Here is a 14933-nt window from a genome sequence, read left to right on the forward strand (position 1 = left end):
ACAACACTTTTATGAGTCTTTCTTTAGTAATCCAATTTAAATACCAATCACCTTGTACAAACAGCACACCCCATAAATTGTTATATTTTATCCGTATGCAAGCTGACACAACTGCGTATGGCATATACATATAAAGAAATCTTCTAAGTTATTAGTTCATAAATTTGTCAGAAATATTTTCATCCATTTTTAAATCTCATATTTGTGCGTATTTAAGTACATGCAGGCAAAGAAGTATCCCCTCAAAAGTTAGCACTGCACAAGTCTGGTGGATGGAGAGAGGAACTAATGTTAAATAAAGTAGTTCATTCCAAACACGGCCAGGGAATGAAAACAACCCTGGCAAAAATGCTCCAATCAATTCCACCTCCTTCATCTCCTTACTCTCATCTCTCCTCTCTCTCTTTTCCATCTCTGATTACTGTCTCTCTACCTTCTCCTGGACCTTTAACTCCATCTTGAACCCAGGACCCCAGAGTGACCCAAAGGGCTAGTCTGCTGGCCTCGTGATCTGAGCCCCAGGGGCATAACAAGTGCAAAAAGGGGCATAACAGGCACTCCAACAGCTCCTAAACCCATCTTCAGCGACTTCCTGACCCCCAAGAGGTGCCACTTAGGTCCTGGCCCTCGATGAGGCTCTTGAGCTCTCAAAGTCAAGCTTTTGGTCTCTTCGCAACCGTGAATGGGCCCGTTCGCACCCAAACCATGACTCTCTCACTGAAAATGGGAGCACGCTGCTGCAAGCCCGTCTCTTCACCAAGCAGCATCGTCAGCCCCCAAGAGATCACAAACACAAATTTCCAGCCCGCCCATCTGCGATGCCCGCCTGACCTTCGTGCCATGCCGCCTGCCACATGTGACACTCTCCGTGCTCCTGGCAACCCTCTCCAACTCAAATGGGACTCTTGACACAAAACTTGAGAAGGCAAACCTTCAGCTGGACTAATCAGGGACTGTATCCAACCCGCGGCCTGAACGTTTGACTTTGACCCAGACAGGTCGACCAGATTGCCACAGTTGGTGCTTTATGTTTTTTTTTTTTTTTTTTGACAACAAACTTTATTGGCATTTGTAAGGACACCGGGGAATTCGTCCCCATACACGGTACCAAGATGAAGAAAAGAACAGTGAGAAGTGGCATCCTCGTTCAGCCCCCCCCTGGTCTGCAGAACATCAGACCCCCAAACCCTCCCCCCCACCCGCACATCACATCCGTCCACGGTCCAACACAGATATGCAATATTTTCTATCCGCATGAGCTCCATACTCCAATTACCCATCCACAATACATGGGGCCCGGGGCCCCGAAGGGGGACTCACCGGGGCTCTGATTAGCCTCTCTATTGGGTCCAATGGCACTGCATCCCCCCGCACAGACAACACAATACCCCGATATCGCGCCCATCTCTTCCAGACTTTACCATGCTTACTCGGACAACCCCTTGCCAAGAATACCGCCTCCTCCGCAGACATGCAGCGATCTAGTGCTTTCTTCCAGGCCTGAACCGGGGGCGGGGCAGAAGACTTCCAATGCTGGGCAATATCTCGCTTGGCCAGCGTCAATCCCAAAAACAGGAGGTGTCGCTTATAGATGTTGCCCCCTATCTCCTCGGTACAATGCAACAGTGTTAAGCGGGGATCGGGGGGAAGCTCCCAACCCAGCACCCCCCCCAGGCAGGACAGAACCGCCGTCCAGAACGGGCGCAGCCGCCCACAGTCCCACACCGTGTGCAAGAATGTACCGTCCCCATCGCCGCAACGGAGACACGTGGGGGACCCAATTAAGTGCATGCGCCAAAGGCGGTGCCGGGTGTAATACGCCCTGTGCAGGTATTTGAATTGTATGAAGCGGTATTTGGTGGCCACCGCAGCATATCGCGGACCCGCTATAGCGTCTGCCCAGTCATCCTCCGTGAGCGCGGGGATATCGCGCTGCCACGCCTCCTTGGTATTATCTAGGGTAGTGTTCATGAAGGTTGTCAGAGTCTGATAAATCTGGCGAATTTTGTGATCCCCGAGGTCTCCCATCAACAGTCTACCCTCTAGCGGGTGGAACTCCGGCAGAGTGTCTAGGTGCTGGATGCTAGGTGCGAGGGCATGCCGCAACTGGAGATATTTGTGAAACTGGGATTTATGCAGCTCAAAATCGGCCTGCAGCATCTGAAACGACTTAAGCGACACTCCCTTCATCACATCCCCCAGCGAGGAGATCCCTATCATGTCCCAATAGCGAAAGCCCTCCAGACTTGCCGTCTCCTTGAGCAGGGTACCCTGCCACAATGGGGTGGCCCGCGTAAGCCTGCCGCGCCAGCCAATAGAGATGACCGATTGCCGCCAGATCCGGATCACCGTAGCACACGCCGGGGGCAACCGGTCTAGCGAGGAACGGCTATAAAGAAAATGCAGCAGAGGCTTCTCCGCCAATGCGGCCCGGTCCAATGCGTAGGCTGGATCCGCGGGGGAGGCATACCACCAGTCATTTATGACTAGGAGATGCGCGGCCCTGTAGTAAGCCTGAACGTCCGCCACCGCTATGCCCCCGCAGTAGGTAGACTGCACACACGTCGCCAAGGCCACCCTCACCGGCCCGCCATGCCAGAGGAATTCATTCAAAAGTGCGTTCAGCTGGCGGAACCAGGTGCTTTATGTTTTTAGGTGCTATTTTGCAGTCTATTATTTAAAAATTCATAACTGGATTTTTGACGTTTTGGTCTTGTGTTTTTTTATTAAATTAAGCTCTACTTTTGAAACCCAATGTGGGATCTTTGTGTGTGGTGTTTTCCCTGTTTTACTGTTTGAAAGTGCGGCACAAATACTTTACACTTTGCCTCTAAGTTAAGCCTAACTGCTCTGTACCAAGCTACCAGGGGGTTAAGCACAGGTTTTTTATTTTATTTTTATTTTGAGGGTTTTATATAGCGCGAACAAGACCCTTGCGAGTATCAGAGCGCTTTACAAGTCAAATGTATAAAACAAGATGTAGCAAACAAAGATATAGGTGAAACAGCTATACATAGCTTATACATGTACACATCCGCTATCGTGAAAGACAAAATGACAGCTATTGAGCACAAGGACATAGATAGTTATAATATACAGTAAAGCTAGCAAAAGGCCAGAGTTCACGTGAATTAAGCCATGAGGATCACTTTCACTTCTTTTTTGAAGGAGGCAATTTGGGGTTTGCTAGCAATGTAGTTGCTGCTTGACCAGGGCTCACACTCCAGTCAACCGGTAACCAAGTTTCTAGCAAGCACACTTTGTAGTTGTCCAATAGCAAGGATAAATTACTGGAATCATAGCTGGCAACCGTTTTAGTGGTAGATTCCAAATAGTTAGCTTGGAAGTTCAGAAGTGTAGAAATAACTTTCTACTTGTGGCTTATATTTAAAGAAAGCTTTTCCAAAATAAACTTGGCAAAACTAAATCTTAAAAGTAGTACAGAAGGTAACAAATGGATTACTTAAAGTTGCTATTATATTATAGGTGACACAATACAATAACACCATATTCTATTACAAAGATAACGTGCACATGATATTACGCAGTTGATGGAGGTTGGGCCATGATTGAGAGGTGAGGTAATCCAGAGTTTGCTAAGCTCTGAGGTGAGTCTTGAGGGCTGATTTGGAATCATGAAGGGAACATTCAGTTCAGAGTTTATTGTGGAATATGCTCCATTGGCAGGGGGTAAGCTGTTCTAAATTTGGATTCTGTACAGGGTGGATTACTAATGGAAAAACGATAAAAGGCAGCTATGTGCTTAGTTTGAGGTGATGTAACTTGAACTGTAGAGAGGTGATGTGCCACGTACAGCTGTGTTGATAAGGCTGAGGGATATGTTGAGTGGTTTGTCCAGTGGATATCCAGAAGGATTTGGTGGGCACTGAAGAAACTATGTTTGTTTCCTAGCAGATTGAAGAGTGCAAGGGTGGCCTAGTTGATATCACTTCAAGGAAGAGAAGGTGAAATGTGGGTTCTTGTCTAAGAGAATATTGAAGTGTCCTATTTGTGCAAAACCTTTGCAGTTGGACACAGCCATGGGAGCAGGGTTAATCAGTTGATCAATGAATGCTTGATATCGGGGAAAGTACTGGAGATTTGAGGTAATGATCTCACTTCTGGAAGAGAATATTTAAAACTCTACTGGCCTTGCCTTACCAGCCAATCAAGTTTGTGCTTGTTGTGGGTAAAGGTTTATTGCTAAACTACTCTCAACATAGTTAGATTCTAATTTTCATAACCAACAACAAGTGGGATTTCACACTTTATCCTTCTAACCCTTGGCCTCAGATAACATTTGATATATTCAAGTTGAAAGATATGGTGACAGTAATCCTTTCAGATCTTTCTGCCTCCTTTGACGCTGTTAACCGTGGGCTGCAGATTCCAAATCTTTATTAATTTGGTATTAGGGGCAGTTTGAGTAATTCCTAAAATGGAACTCCAAGTTTCTTTTGCTCCCACCCTTGAGATCTGATAAGGCATCCATTCAGGTGGTGTCTCACAGGGTTCTTCACTACCCCCAATACAGTTTAATATCTATGTCCATAATTTTGTCAAATTTGATACAACTTTTAGTTGGAGGGCTCCACTCCACACTCTTAATATTTAACATATTGTTAGCTTGGACAACAGGATTCCTGGATCTGTGCAGGAACTTTGGGGCCCTCGGGTGACTGTCCAATGGTGGATGAGCCAACTTTTTAAGCTTAATGCTGAAAAGACCGAACTGCTCAACCTGAGTAACAATCCTGACTCTTGGGATTGATCTGCAAACATCTCTAAAGCCAGAGATCAATGCTTTGATCACCTCCTGCTTTTATGTTATACATGAATATTAATATAGAATATTGTAATAGTCTAAATATAGGCTTGCCGGCCCACCATATAGACAACTTGCAGCCTGAGCAGAACTTTGTGGTTTCAATTACCTTGAATCTCCTCCAATGTGGCAATGTCAAAAAACGCTTATGAGATGTACTTTATCTCAAAGTGGAGAAAAAAGTATATTTTAAATCTTTCTGCATAGACTGAAGGATTTACTAAAAGTTAGAAAAATCATTGCATTTTACAGTTTTGCAACCATACACCATTGCCTATTTTTTGCATTTGGAAAATCAGTTTCTGTTACATGTGTAATAAGTAAGGAGGGATGGCATTAAGGGTCATTCATTTCTCCCTTTGGTTCCATAACTGTTGAATACCTTTCCACTGTAACTCGAAAATCATGTAGTTTTCAGACAACTCTGAAAACATTTTATATTTTGTTGATTTGTTAGGTTCTTCCATGTCTTCATCTCCAGCATTTCCCAGCTCTATGAAGTCTTTTTGTATTTATGTCCTTTACAAATACATAAGGAGGTACATAAATAAATACATAAAACCTGTGAATATCAGCTGAACTGTGAGGTATATAGTGTTTCAATCCTAGTATCAAAAGGTATCAGGATGCTCTAAAGATGATAGTTTCTGTCTTCCGACAGATGAACATTCCACTCACAACATTTCCAAGAAAAAAAATGTTGAAATATGTTCATTCTTTTATAAATAGAAAATGAAAAGGATAAAGTAATTTATGTATCTTAAAAAGACCTCAAACATCTGCATATCATCAAATCCCCAATTTAATAAACCTTCATTGTGTATTTATATTCACAACAACAACCTATAGATAGTAACTTCATTAAAAAAATACAAAAATATGTATTACCATTAAAAACACAGGAAATTAGAAATGCCAAAATTCTTCTAACAACACATAATCTCAAGCCTAAAAATTAACACATTTCATATATACCAAATAACATGTTATGTTATACAGGTTTTTTAGAGTGCACTATTACCCGGCAGGGTATCCTGCACTGAGCAGGTGTGGGTATAGGGACACTTAGGGGTTAATGGGACTACTCAAAAAGCTAGGTCTTCAGCTTTTTGTGGAATTCGAGAAGTAAGGAGGCGCTTATGTATAGAGGCAGGAGTGATGTAGGAAACGTCCCAATCGTCAGATCTGGTTTTCCGTTTGCATGGGATTTGTGCAAGTAAGAGTATAAATGAGCAGAGGTGTCCGCAACAGTTGGTGAACGCAGATGCGATTGTTGAGGTATGCTGGACCAGTGTTATGCAGTGCCTTGAAAGTGCAGGTGAAGAGTTTGAATTGTGCCCATTTGTGAATGGGGAGCCAGTGGACTATCTTCAAGTGTGGTGTGAGGTGAGTGTGGCATGGGGCGTTGAGAGTAGTTCTGGCTGCCGAGTTCTGAATAGTTTGCAGCCTTTTGGTGAGTTGTTTGTTGACCCTGGCATAGAGGTGTTCCATTAGTCCAGCTAGCTTGTTACCAGGGCATGCGTGACAATTTCTGGATGCTGATTGTGAGTCATTTGAAAATCTTCCTCAGCATCTTTAGGGTATGTAATCATGAGGCGGTTATGACATTGACTTGGGTGATCATGTTGAGTTTGCTGTCAATGATGATCTTGAGGTTCTTGGTGTAGGTGGTGAGTGTCAGTCTTTGCTCTGTTGGCCACCAGGTGGAGTCCCAAGGTAATGTGCTTCTCCTGAAGATCATGATTTTGGTCTTGTTGCTGTTCAGCTTTAGACAGTTGGTCTTCATACAGTGGGCGATTTCAGTCATTCAGTCATTGAACTTGATCCAGGCACTTGGCATTTTCGTCATGAGTGAGATAATTAGTTGCGTGCCATCAGTGGAGGAGAGGAAATTGACACTGTGAGAATGGATAATGCTGGCTAGAGGGAACATGTATGCGTTGAAGATAGTCTGACTCAAGGGGATCCTGGTAGAACTCTGCAGATGACATCGCAGGTGTCTAAGGTGTATGGTGCCAGTCTGACTGACTGGGCCCTTCCAATGAGGAAGGGGCAGATCCACCGGAGTGCTTGTCCTTGGACTCTGAAGTCATGCAGACATTGGAAGAGAATGGAGTGGGAGACTTTGCCAAATGCTACAGAGAGGTCCTGGAGGATCAGTGCTGCCATGTCACATCTGTCCAGAGTCATGCAGATATCATCCATGGCAGCGATGAGGGAAATTTCCATGTTATGGTTGGGTCTGAAACCAGACTGAGTGGTGTCAAGTAGTTGGTGGTAGTTGAGGTAACCGGTGAGGTTGTTGATGATTTTCAATAATGCCTTTGCTGTGAATGATAGAAGGGAGATCGGTCTGTAGTTGGCGAGCATTGAAGTGTCCGCAGGTGGTTTCAGCAATGAGAGGAAAGTTGCATGTTTCCAAGCATCCTGAAAGATCATGGAAGAAGTGGAGGCATCCAGAATGGGTGTGAGAATGGCGCTGATTGTTTGCAGTCCTCTGGAGTTTAGTGCGGTGGGGGGGCAGCGGTCTGATGGGGATTTCATGTTGACAGCAGTTTCTTCTGAGGTGATAATGGGCCAAGTGAATAGCAATGGTTCTTTGGATATGATCGAGAGGCATTCTGTGGGGCCTGTTGGGTTTGATTGTGGGCTAAAGTTGCTGTAAATGGCAGTGATTTTGTTGCTGAAGAATTGAGAGAGATTGTTGCAACGGTCCTGTAAGGGGCTGATCGAGTTGGAGGCGGTCGATGGTAAGGTGAAATCCTTCACAACTGCAAAGATTTCTTTGCTTCTGTTTTTGCTGGCATCGGTGCAGTCTGCCAGAGTAGCACATTTGGTGGTCTGGTTTATTTATTGGTAGCCTGTTAGGGCAGATTTAAACATTCCCCTGTCTGCAATGCCCTGACTCATTCTCCATTTGCGCTCCACTTATTTGCAGTGGTGTTTAAGCAATCTAAGATCCTCTATGTACCAACCAGCCTGAGGTCTGGATCTTGTTGTGTTGCTGTGTTCGAGAGGAGCGAGGGTGTCAGTGTAGAAGGTGATCTAATTAATGAACTTCTTGATGGCTTTGCGAAAGCTATTGCTGTATTCAGGTCAGTGGTTGTTGAGAGTGGTGTTCCAGCCCTTGTCAGTGATGATGTTCCAGTTTCGGCAGACTGTTATGGAGGTGTGTGTGCGATGGGGATGCCGAACTTGAAAAGGGCATGGTCTGTCCAAGAGACTGGTGTAGGCTCATCGACTTGGTTGTTGCTGAAGTTGGCAAAAATGGGGTCGTGGATGTGTCCAGCAATATGGGAAGTTCCTTTTAGTCATTGGATGAGGCCCAGGCTTTGAAGGTCTTCAATTAGTGCTCCTGAGTTGGGGTCAGAGTGGTCTTCCAGATGAAAGTTCAGGTCTCTAAATAAGATGAAATGCTAGCATCGAGGGTGAGTATTGTTACAAAACCGTGATGGTGTCGGTGCAGGGTTCAGCCAGGTTTCCATGAGGAAAAGCAGGGCAGAGGCATTGTCATGCAGCAGGTCTTAGATCTCTGTGGCGTGTTTGGTGAGTGAGCGGGTGTTGAAGAGCAGGCATCCGAGTGTGGAGTGTTGTGTTGGTGGTTGCAGGAGTGTGTGAGTGTGAGACAGTGGGGAGTTGGGTAATATTGGTGTAATGAGTGTTGGGGGTGGGTGAAAGCATGAAAACTTCCAGGAAGTGCAGGCGAATTTTCCCTCGGGGTTGTGTGGTGGGGCGAGGCAGTAGTGTGTGGAGCAGATGTTGAGGGCATGGAGGATCACAGCATGGTAGCGGCAGCAGGCTGGAGGACCGGTGTTCCTAGCGCAGCCCAGGTGCTGACGGTCTTGCCTTCAACGTGCTAGTGACCTGCCTGCTGGGTGTCCACCCTATAGCAGCCATTAAGTAGGTCCTGGGAGGGGGGGTGACATAACTTCCTGTGAATATGGATGACGGGCTATCCAGTTATGTCACTTCCTGTGCAGCTGGATGATGGAAATGACTCCTCTTGCTTGGCTTCTTCTTTTAAAAATGATATAAAGGCATTCTAATGGCTAAGTCATTCATTGCACAACTAATAATTTGATAACCATGGTAACAGTGTAGTATATCAGAAGATAACAGTAACATTCTTTACAATATTTCTCAAACAGTTATGTCAAGATGACAGTTTGTTCATCCTGTATAATCATAAGTTGTATGTACATGTTATGCATCAGTGGCATTTTGGCTTGCAGATTTAAAATGCAATCTTCTTCTGGTTCACAAAAATATTCTTTCTCCAAAGACACCAAATAGTGACTTTGTTAGAATTTTAATTTTCAGACACAGATAGGCAAGGCAAAAGCGAAAAGTAATAGGTATTTTAAAAAAGAAAGCAATTTTCAATTTACAGTGAACAAACACCAGCTGATAATTTATGGATAACTAATTATCGGATGGTTGCCAAAATTGGAGGAGCCAAGGGAAACATAAGGCTTTACCATCCATACAATATATTAAGCTTATTGAGAGAGTGAACTTAATCTCAATATTCGTTCTGCAGTACATAGCGTAATCTGATTAAATGTAAAGTCCAGTCATTCATTAAAAGCAGCATAAGGTTTTATGGAGGTGAATTAATCAATTCCCATTACATAAATAAAGATGACCTCTCTGTAGCTCTGCACTCACCACTAGGGCAGTGGTTCTCCACCTGTTGTCCCGGGATCCCTGGGGGCCACCAAAACTACTCAGGGAGGGGGAACAACCTTTACAACGCAACTTTTACAACGCACTACACTTACAACGCATTTTTTACAACGCAACATCCACTACAACGCATTCCATTACATCGCAGGACACTACAACGCATTTTTAAAAACTACCTTTACAACGCATTCCATTACATCGCATACTACCTTTACAACGCATACCATTACAACGCATAATATTATATTAAAACCCCTACACTATCCAACACTTACCCTACTGTTGCACCCCCTGGAGTTAGAATAGTAATTTTTACCCCTATACTATCCAACACTTACCCTACTGTTGCACCCCCTGGAGTTAGAATAGTAATTTTTACCCCTATACTATCCAACACTTACCCTACTGTTGCACCCCCTGGAGTTAGAATAGTAATTTTTACCCCTATACTATCCAACACTTGCCCTACTGTTGCACCCCCTGGAGTTAGAATAGTAATTTTTACCCCTATACTATCCAACACTTACCCTACTGTTGCACCCCCTGGAGTAAGATTAGTAATTTTTACCCCTATACTATCCAACACTTACCCTACTGTTGCAACCCCTGGAGTTAGAATAGTAATTTTTACCCCTATACTATCCAACACTTGCCCTACTGTTGCACCCCCTGGAGTTAGAATAGTAATTTTTACCCCTATACTATCCAACACTTACCCTACTGTTGCACCCCCTGGAGAAAGAATAGTAATTTTTACCCCTATACTATCCAACACTTACCCTACTGTTGCACCCCCTGGAGTAAGAATAGTAATTTTTACCCCTATACTATCCAACACTTACCCTACTGTTGCACCCCCTGGAGTAAGAATAGTAATTTTTACCCCTATACTATCCAACACTTACCCAACTGTTGCACCCCCTGGAGTTAGAATAGTAATTTTTACCCCTATACTATCCAACACTTACCCTACTGTTGCACCCCCTGGAGTAAGAATAGTAATTTTTACCCCTATACTATCCAACAATTACCCTACTGTTGCACCCCCTGGAGTAAGAATAGTAATTTTTACCCCTATACTATCCAATACTTACCTTAAATGCAATGTAATATTATGCGTTGTAATGGTATGCGTTGTAAAGGTAGTATGCGATGTAATGGAATGCGTTGTAAAGGTAGTTTTTAAAAATGCGTTGTAGTGTCCTGTGATGTAATGGAATGCGTTGTAGTGGATGTTGCGTTGTAAAAAATGCGTTGTAAGTGCATGCGTTGTAAAAGTGTGCGTTGTAACGACGTACATCCCTCAGGGAGTCTACGACCGAGAAGAAAATTAAATAATATTACCAGATTAATAAAGTGTTTATAAATAAAGATGCAAAATGTACAATTGACAATTTTAAAATGTTCTGTAAATGTGAAGGTATTTGAAATTGAAGGCAACAAATTAAATTAGTATCCTTAGATTGATATGTAGGAGCAGTGCAAGTGCATCAAACAGGCTATAGTATGGACGATAAGTGACCTCAATTGAATTTAGAAAAGCTCCAATTTTCCTATTAAAATGTTGATTTTTTTATACATGTTTGCAAATTAAATCAAATATTTCATCATTTGTGTATTTATTTAATGAAGGCTTGTTTCTGTATTATTTGTGTATTATTTTGTGGTTTGAATCATTAAAAATACTTAGGCCGGCGGGGTCCCCGTGTCCCAATTATGATTCACTGAGGGTCTCCGGGTTCCAGTAATGATTAAGTGGAGGTCCACAAAAGTCAAAATGTTAGGAACCACTGCACTAGGGCATTACAATAAAAATGAAATGCAACAGATTATGATAAATTAAATATTTGTCTCATGAGACACCTTGTTTATTTTGTTTACAAAATTTTAAAACAGTGCAAGTTTTAATTGTTAAATTCTAAAAAAAAGGCTGATCTTGCAAAGTCTTTCCATTAGAACTCGCCCAAATAGAGTTGGAGAAATAAATTCTGATAGGAGGAGTGGGAAAGGAACACCTGAATTTGAATCCAGAAAAAAATCATCAAATGTGTTATTTTTAACAAGACAAAACAAGACATCCAAAATATACCATGTCTCAATTATAAGGGGGAAAGCAAATTTATAATTACAAAAACAATTTATTCTCCGTTGTAACTATAGCAGAGTTATTCTTTAAAAGACTTTCATTATAAAAACGGAGTGATTTAGAAAACCTACTGCTGTTAATTTCAGATTAATCTAGCAGGCAAATTCAAAAGTTAACACAGCATACAGCATCATTACAGTGCATGCAGTGTAAGTAGACGTCCAATATCGTTGAACGCTGTAAAGAGCAGAAATTTGATTCAGTACCTGCCATTACACATCCACAAGAGCTGACTTTCAAACAGATAAGTAAATAAATCACATTTTTCAAAGTGGTAGAGTTTTATGTTGTATTTAAATAACGTAAGTGTATGGGGAAGCATTACCATCGGCAGGCGCCATAAACAAAGGGTGGTGGGGCGGGTGGTACAATGGGGTTGGGCACCGGGGTAGAAATACAATATTTATTTAAAAAAATTAAAACTTACCTTTAGCCGCCGGCCGCCTTTTGTTGCGTTGCACTGCCTCTCCTTTTGCTGCCTGGTCCCAGCATCCCCTGGGACAGACACATATCCAATCCCTGTGCTGCAGAGCAGCGCAGGGATTTGCCTCAGCAGGCAGGAAAGATGCTCCGCTCAGGCCAGGGAGTCTGTGGGGTTTCTCCAGCCCGGCTGCTCAATGGAGCTGGGCTGGAGAAAACCTAAGTGACAATGTGTGTTTTGGCAGCCTGAGATGGCCGGCCAAACACACATGTGCCCTTAGAGAGTGGAGTGCACGCAGTACTCCCCCTCCCCGCTCCCATGCCTAGGCCTCTCCCCTCCCTATAGTGCTGGCTAAGAGTCAGCAAATGCAAAATTATACTATGCAAGAACATAGTTTTATTTTTCATTTGCTGGCACTGAGCTAGGCAGTGGGGAACCGCTCCTCTGCCATTGCGGAGGAGCAGCCACTAGCTGAATGCAAGGATGGCCTCTGACAAGCTGGACTCTCATAGCCAACTCAAATAATCCCTCCACATCGGCAGTCGGAATTTAAAAATCATTGTGCTATAAAGAAAATATTGAAAAATGTAGACTAGCCAGGATCACTCCTAGTGTTCACTAGCATAATTGACCAGTGTTCACTAGCATAATTGACCAGGAGGGCAACGATCCCACACCAATTACGGAGAAACAGTGGGCCTACCCTGAAGGGTACTGCCAGTAGCGGCTGCTACGGGGCAGTAGTGTTGGGGCCTAGGAGGGAGGGGGTTATAGAAATAAAGAAAAATAAATATAAAGAAAATAAATGTAACTTACCTGCGAGCAGCCGCTTCTCCTCCGTCCTCTTCTTCTTCCGTCCACCAGGAACAGGAAGCACCCAGGCTTCCAGACTCCCTTAGCCGATTACGGCGCTGCTGATAGCAGCGCCGTGATTGGTCTGAGCACCGTGGTTTGGTGCACAGATGGGGACTGGGAGCCTGGGTATGTTGTCCACCCAGGCTGTGCAACACAGCCATGTGGAGAACATGCCAAGGGCGCGTGACGGTTTGGCCCATCTAAGAGGGCCTGCCAAACCGTCATGCGCAATTAGAGAGTGCCCCAACAAATCCTCTCCCTGCTGTGTGGGCAGTCCAGCCTGCCCCACCCCTGCATAGGAGTACGGAAAAATAACATTATATTAACATGCTGTTATTATCATTTTTCCTGTGGGATGACGCTCTTCCGCATTAGCGGTGGAGCCACCCCTGGTTACTGGAGCAGTACGTGAAGGACAAAGTTCCTACTACAGTCAGCAAGCAATGGAGAGGCTGTGGGGTGGGTAAAGACATCACAGCAGGGTTTCAATCCGGCATGGCAGCAAGGCTTGAGGCCTCTGAGACTGCGGAGCGTCAGCAAGCCATGCATGGCCTAACACGGGGAGTCCTGTGAAAGGCAACCAGGCGTAGAAGGACTCAGCATAGCTGAACAGGCCCAAAGCATCCAAGGATTGAAAAAGGAAAGACAGGTCAGCCAGGGAGGACTCTCAGAACCCCTCATGTGGGCTTCAGAATATTTGAGAGCAACAGTGCTCAACATACAGTGTATAAACCCTTAACAACATATGAACAAACAAACGTCAATTTCTGAGGCATTATTATTCAAATTTAAAAAAAATAATTAAGACTCATAAACTTAATGCACATCTCTCATTTGTATTTGAAAGTAAACAAGTGTGCTTGAAACTAAACAAGTGTGCTAGAAAGATAAAGGGTCTGACCTATATGCAGGTGTACTCGTGTACAATACAAACTTCATGTGGATGCTTGTGGTAATAACGAGACAGCAAGAGTCAGAATGACAAGCTCAACATGAGAGCCTTAAATATACTGTGGAAGCTCTTTATAATGCAGAACAGCTACAGCTAACCAAAGAATGAGAAAAGGAAAATTCACCATCTAAAGAATACATTAAGTGCCCCAAAATGTACTCAATGTAATAAAGATAAACGTGCTCCACCATTGCTCACAGAGAAGAAAATGCAATGTTGGAGGCTTGGGGTGGTGTCAACATAGTGACTGTTGAGAGATGCACCTAAGAAAACAGGACGACAAGCATCCAGCTAAAAACAATGCCGAGTATTTGCCAAGACAGGGAGGACTGACCATTATCTGACAAAATGTTCTTTTGACTTCAAGAGAGCAGGACGGTCAATAGACAGAGAGTAACCTGCAGGAAGATAATGAGATGACAGCCAACAGTGCAGCAGGTAAAAAAAGGAGTGAGAGATATACTTAAGGAAATGAGTGGTAGTCTGAGAAGTGTACTTGGCCAAGTAGGTCTATTGGCTGCTAGAATGCACTGCCTGTTAGAATGCTTAAATAAGGAGGCATGGCTGAAAGAAGAATCTCAGATTTAGAAAACAACTCCATCGATTGTACTGAAACTCTTGGGAAAAGAGAGAATGCTGGAGTCCATCAGAGCCAAAAAAGAAGCCATAGAAGTGACAAACGAATAAACAATCTACAATTTATCACCATCCCAAATCCAAGAGCATTGGAAACATGGAATCATAATATGATACCTGACCCTTTTTGAAAGGGAGAGCTTTTCACAGGTCCTCATTGTAGAAAGAGCCCACTGGCCGATCGCCCCAAGACTGGTGCTTGAAGCCTCGCCCTGACATACATAAAATTGTGAGAAAATGAACTTGTGGGGCGGCTGGAGTCAAGTCAGCCATTGCCGAAATGCCGTGAATGCTGAGAATGAGCAGGATGCTGAAATTCTGAAAGCTGCTAACACAGACAGAACAAGACCCGACGTGACCCCAGCCGCCCCACAAGTTCAGCGCTGACTTAAATCAAAGTTTTCAAAGGCTA

The 14933-nt window shown here is 43.8% G+C and overlaps 1 protein-coding gene across 4 annotated transcripts in view; it reads left to right on the forward strand.

Moving 5' to 3' along the window:
• DIAPH2 (diaphanous related formin 2) overlaps positions 1-14933 on the forward strand; it is a 3515124-nt gene that overhangs the window by 1616377 nt on the left and 1883814 nt on the right. The window lies entirely within an intron of this gene.

The sequence above is a fragment of the Triturus cristatus genome, chromosome 5_2 (genome assembly GCF_964204655.1).
Source record: "Triturus cristatus chromosome 5_2, aTriCri1.1, whole genome shotgun sequence".
Lineage (NCBI taxonomy): Eukaryota > Metazoa > Chordata > Amphibia > Caudata > Salamandridae > Triturus > Triturus cristatus.